Source organism: Megascapheus bottae, chromosome 15, assembly GCF_031878675.1.
Source record: "Megascapheus bottae isolate mThoBot1 chromosome 15, mThoBot2.hap1, whole genome shotgun sequence".
NCBI lineage: Eukaryota > Metazoa > Chordata > Mammalia > Rodentia > Geomyidae > Megascapheus > Megascapheus bottae.
Genome location: NC_143523.1, coordinates 26,525,994 through 26,532,177, shown reverse-complemented (window position 1 = coordinate 26,532,177; position 6,184 = coordinate 26,525,994).

The following is a 6,184-nucleotide window of genomic DNA, read 5'->3' as shown; positions in this document are numbered from 1 at the left end:
TATGTACATATATCATCATATAAAGTGTGCTAGGAAAATGAACTGCAGCACATGGAAGGAAAAGGTTTTACTTTGTGTGTGTACATGCTTTTTAATGCACTAGGTGAAGTTATTTCTTTTTTTCTTTCATCTTTTTCCCCTTATAACTTATTCCTTGTTGACATGGTATGTGATCTTGGTACCCTCTGTATTGCATAGGTTTATTTAAATTGGGGCAGGAAAGATTAACAACAAAATGGCGAGATGAAGGACAAACTGTGAACCAGTGTAACAGTGATACAAGAATATTGCCAAAAGGAACTTTACAACTTGGTGGAATGGTGAGGGTTGGGGAGAAAAAATGTGCGAAACATAACAATGTTTGAGAAGAAATGTACTTATGAACTTATGTATGTAACTGTAATTACTCTGTTTACCACCCTAACAATAAAATTACATAGAAAAAAAGAGAAATCTCTTCTGCCAATCATAAATGGAACCAAGATCACCACCACCACCAGTTTTGTTTTATGTCTTCTCCATCCTCCTGGTTGCAAGTGCAAAAAATCAGCAAAGCAAAATTATAGACATAAGAATTGTCCCAGTGACGTTCAACCACTATGGAAAGCAATATGGCAGTTCCTCTAAAGACTAAACATAGAGCTCCCCTACGACCCAGAAATTCCTGTACTTGGCATTTACCCAACCGTCCAGAAACAAGGGCATACTAAATCCACTAGCACAATGATGTTCATTGCAGCACTATTTACCATAGCAAAGGTATGGAACCAACCCTGATGTCCCTGGCTTGATGAGTGGATCAACAAGATGTGGTAATTATATACAATGGAATTCTATGCTGCTGCCAGAAAGAACGACATCGCCCCATTTGTTAGGAAATGGAAAGTCTAGATTTAAAAGCAGAGGTATGGAGATTTCAGATCCCCAGGCTGAGAAGGTCTGGGAGGCCTTAACATGTGCCGCTTTAATGGCGGCCATTTTTTTCAATTGGGCCCCATGGGAGTGCATAGAGCTCCTGGTGAGAAGGAGGAAGATTAACGTGGGAGAAGACCCTGCCCTTGGGGTCTTCTCCGACCTTGTTTGCCCTTAAGGCCTCCTTCTATCCTGGCTCAGTTACATCTAGGGCCAAGGAATCTTTAATTGAGGAGTGCTCAGGGTTGTGGAGAGTTGGCCTCCCACTGCTCAGGAAGAAAAGGGTTTAGAGCCTCGCCCTGAGGAGGGATTTTTGGTCCCCTTTGATCCTGGGATCAGGCCCCAGAGCCCTATACCAAGTGCTCCTGCTCCGGAATTTGCGGCAGACAATTGGGGGTTAGAGGGATCCCCGCCATTGTACTATCCATCTTCCCTCCCTTCACCTCGTGTTAAACTGGAAGAGGAGGTTAAGCCGCCATATCGCGGCAGCTCCTCCCCTGAACGGAAAGTGTGGGTCAAGCCACCTTTTTACTCCTCCCCACCATGCTTGGAAAATGCTAACCCTGGGGCAATAGACCAGCCCTAAAAGAGCTTAAGAAAGCAGTCTCAGGCCGGGAGTTTGGCCTAGTGGTTAAAGTGCTTGCATAGCATGCATGAAGACCCGGGTTCGATTCCTCGGTACCACATACATAGAAAAAAAAAAGCCGGAAGTGGTGCTGAGGCTCAAGTGGTAGAGCGCTAGCCTTGAGAAAGTCCAAGGACAGTGCTCAGACCCTGAGCTCAAGCCCAGGATTGGCAAAAAAAAAAAAAAAAAAAAAAAAAAGAAAAAGAAAGAAAGAAAGCAGTCTCCAAAAATGGGCCTAATTCGCCCTGGGCCGAAACCATCCTTCAAGTCCTGGCTCATCAGCAGTGCACCACCCAAGACTGGAAAAATTTAACTAAGGCTGAGTTTCCTGGCCCCCTGTATCTCAACTGGTGTGCCTTTTTTAATGAGGAGTGCCATGCCCAGGCTGTTAATTCCCCAGTCCCTGTGACTTATGGGATGCTAATGTACTTTGTATTTTAAAGGAATATTTAAAAGTTTATCTCCTTATAATCTGGTTTCATGCTACCTTGCAATTGGACGTATTTTAGAAAAAGAAGGAAACTAAGTCCAGACTTAGACTTTTGGTGCACTGATGATGTTTGTAGTTCTTGCATTAAGAAAAAGTCTTATTTGAGTTTAAACTGTTGGAGTTCTGGGCAGTAATCTAAACTGAAGAAAAAAAGCCTCTTCCACAGGGTAAAGGGAGTGCCTTGAGCCCTAGGAGGCCTGGAGACAAAGGAAGTTCTTTGAGCCCTTAAAGGTTTTTTGAATGCAAATGAAGACTAAAGTGTTAAGTGTTTAAGCAAATATCTGTAAAATTTTAAAGAATGTTAGAAATGGGTTTCTGAACAAAATTTGAAAGTGAAGTTGTCCTTTAATTGGAGTATCATTGCCTTCTGTAGGACTCATTGATCTGAAAGCTGCAGTTTTGAGCCAGCCAGGGCAAAGCAAAGTCCCTGTGAGACTGTGGTGTCTAGTCTGCCAGCAGAAGAATGCTCAAAGTGGCAAAGTGCTAGCCTTGAGTTGGAGAACTGTAGGCACTCAGGCCCACCAGCCTCAGATGCTGGTCGAGGCCCTACAAGCCCAAAAGGCCTAGGCGTGCTTACCTCTTCCTAAGTTGCTGGGAGAGGATTTTGTTATGGCCAATTCGAAAGAGATAGCCCTGGGGGATGGATAAGGCCTGATCCCCCACAGGGAAGTCTTTCAGGCCAGGCAAAAGGCCTAACTCCACCTAAAATGCCCTGACCCCAGGGAGCTACAATCGCTTGCCTCTCAGGCCTTAAGTTCCCAGTTCCTAAAAACTGCAGCAGGCCCCAGCTCCTGGGTATAGCTGGCCTAACAGCATGTTAGCAATTGGCATGCCTCCTGTCCTGGCCAGAGACATTCAGCCGATGCTCTTAAAGAGGACCTGCCCTATAATCTCTAGGGAGAGACAAGATATGGATGTTGTGGCATTCTATGATGACTGCATTAGTTATGAACTAATGAGCATAGAACTGCTCCCCCAATTCTAGGGGCCACAGTCTAAATACATGGGGAGCAGTGGCCTATTGGCCAGAAAAACAATTGGAGCTACTAAAATTAATAAGGATCAGGCAAATGCAAGTTTCAAATACAGGTCTCTTCATGATCTCCCTGCAGTAAATATGCCCATGGGGGCCACCCAACCAGGGCTCCCAAGTCTTTCACCAATTCCTAATAATTTGTACATTTATGCTATTGAGATAAAAGATTGCTTTTTTCTAGAAACAGTGGTTTTCCTTTAACAACCTTTTTTGGAAAAGACACCCAGGTTTAAAGCAAAGGCCTCCGGAGGTAAGTAAAAGTCAGCCGACCACCCTGTATGTCTGTCTAAATAAGTTGTTTGGTGAGAGCATTCATTGTCCCATCTGGCGGGACATCAACTAGGGCCAAGAACCTAGAGGGAGGAATGAAGGGACAGGAGACACGAAGAAGGCAGCAAGACAAGCGTTCTGATCAAGCTGTGAATTTTATTTTTCACACAGGGGTTTATATACCTCTTCAGGAGAGGCAAGAGGGGGTTGGGGTACTGCTTGGGGTAGGAGGTCAGGTGATAGGATGTTTGCATATCAACACAAGCAGGCATGCCTTGCTTAGTAACCTAATTTACAAAATGTTGCCCTTGGGACAAGAAACTATGAAGGCACATTCTTTTTTTTTTAATTTTTTAAAAATATTTTTTATTGTAATTAATAAAAGGGTTACATGATATTTGCCAGATAGAAAGTGCCTTAATTCACATACATTTATACCCTTTTACATGTCTTGGTACCCATTACCCTCCCCTCATCCCCCACCCGTCTTGGTTTTCCCCCCTTCCCTATCAAATTTCAAATAACCAAATACAAATAAATTCAATATATCATATTGAAGGCACATTCTTATGCTAAGAATTCAGGGAGGGGGATAATGTCTCCAACAGTTCATCTGAGTTCCTGTTATTGTGTTAAATGTAAGTCAATGTCTGGTTCTGTTTGAGAGTAGGTTAAGATGGCCTCCGCCGGCCAGCTACCAATGAATGGAAATTTCCGTAGGGGAGGCACCCCCTGAATTCCCGATTCCAGGGCCCCACAGTCTTTCTGTCACTCTGGTAGTTTAAGGCCAGGCATGCCATCAGAAGTTTAGGAGTTTCTTGAAATTCTCTGCTTCTCTGTCTTTATTTCTGGAAAACAAAAGTTTCCTCCCCACTTGGGGTAGGTCTAGGGCCTGGTATGGCCCCTCCCACTCAGCTGCAGTGGAGGTGAGCCTAGGCCAGACAAAGCAGCTTCAGGCTTAGTAGTGACAGTCTAGAGACAGTTGGTGGCAGGACGCAGACTTCAGTCTTAGTTCTCCCAGGTTTAAGACTCCCACCCAACTTTCATCTGCAAAAAGTATTATGGTAAAATTGATAACCATCCTAAATATGGATCATTATGGCTTTTTGAATCCTTTTTAAAATGTATGGCCGATATTAATTTTGCATGCTTTAAGGTCTTTATGAATGTGTGTGTGAATGGGTGTGAGTAAACATGTTCAGGGTTAAATTGTCAGCATCCAAAACAATGGATAAATTCATAATTGAAACACAAGAAAATGGTTAATATGAATTTTCTAAAGATTCTAAAATCTTCATTTAAAAAGAAAAAAGATTGTGAGGACATGTAAATTGTACATACCATTTTTACAAGTCCCACCTCTACAATCCCCTGGGGTCAATCCCTGGGGCCTTAAACCTAACGTTATCTGGCAGACTGATGTAACCCACTAAGACCCTTTGGAAAATTATGTCTATAGATACTCATTCACATGCTTGTTGGGCTACTGCACATTCTGGTGAAAGACCTGACACGCTGAAAGCCTTTCTTTACAATGTTTTGTTATCTTGAGTTTACCTCTACAGGTTAAAACAGATAATGGGCCTTGTTTTAATAAAACAAAAAAGGGGGAGGCAACCCCCATGACCAATTGAGGACAGCTATGCTTACATTATTTTAAAATTTTCCAAGGATCAGCCTCTGACTGCCTTTCAGAGACATTGGTCTAATCAGACACCTTATTTAAAGGTTGGAGTCCATTGAAGAGATCCTCTTACTGGAGAGGCCCTGATCCCCTCATTAATGTGGGGAAAGGATTTGGATGTGTATTCCCGGTGGGAGAAACAAACCCAATTTGGGTACCGGCTAGAGATTTAAAATATTGTCAGCAAACAAAAAATTAATTGCCCAAGAGCACCCCTCTTGAGGTATGCTTTCTCCTCTTTCACAGGAATAAGACCATACCGGACGCCCTGCTTAGCTGTGATTGGAATTCTCAGTCACCTTCCTTCTCCTCACCCTGAGCATCATTATCCACGCTGCTCACAAAGACACTACCTACAATATCAGCTTGATTTCCTGACTGCAGGAGTCCTCCAAATAGTCGAGGCCTTGATCTGCTTAAAAAGGCTACAGGAGGTTCTCGACTGCCATCAAAATGAACTCGACGCAAACTATCTATGGACTGGACTATGGTTGGCTCCCTTACCTTTTCCCCTTTGTGGGAAAAGGTTACAGTGAGTTTTGTATTCCCATTCAGATCTTGTGTAATCAATAAGTTCCTTCAGTGTCTTAGAAAGCAGGATTGGAGAAAGCTGTTCAGCTAATGGTGTCTGTCAACAATATGCTGTGCTATGAGATGGCGGACCAGGAACTCTGTGAGGTTGACTCCCGCCCTTACCAGGATGTGCAGGTGTACTCCTTTGCTGACATTGGCCATCCCCCTTATTTCAAACCTCCGTTTGGGTCTGCCAACCCTACAGGTAAATTGCCTGAAGTTCTAGAGTGGTAGTCAATGACGGGTAAGATCTCCAGAGGGGGACAACCTAAGACAGGCACACTTCTCGAGTAAGGCAAATACCTGCTTAATAAAAGAGAGGAGATGTGGGGCACGTCACATCAAGGGTAAAAGGCCTACCTCGTGGCCCAGTGCTCACTTACTGGTTTTGGAGATCCAACCTGCCTGTCTCCTGGTTGGGAGGTTGGCTATGGTTTGTGAAAATAAGGCTACCTCAAACCCATGGATTGGCCCTGCCGCCCTCTCTGACCACACCTACCTCCCCCTGTCCTGCCTACTCCTGCTTCTTAGTTCCTTGAATTTCCCCAATAAACTGAGTCTGCTGTGACATTCTCCCTGGCGCGTCTGTGTCTT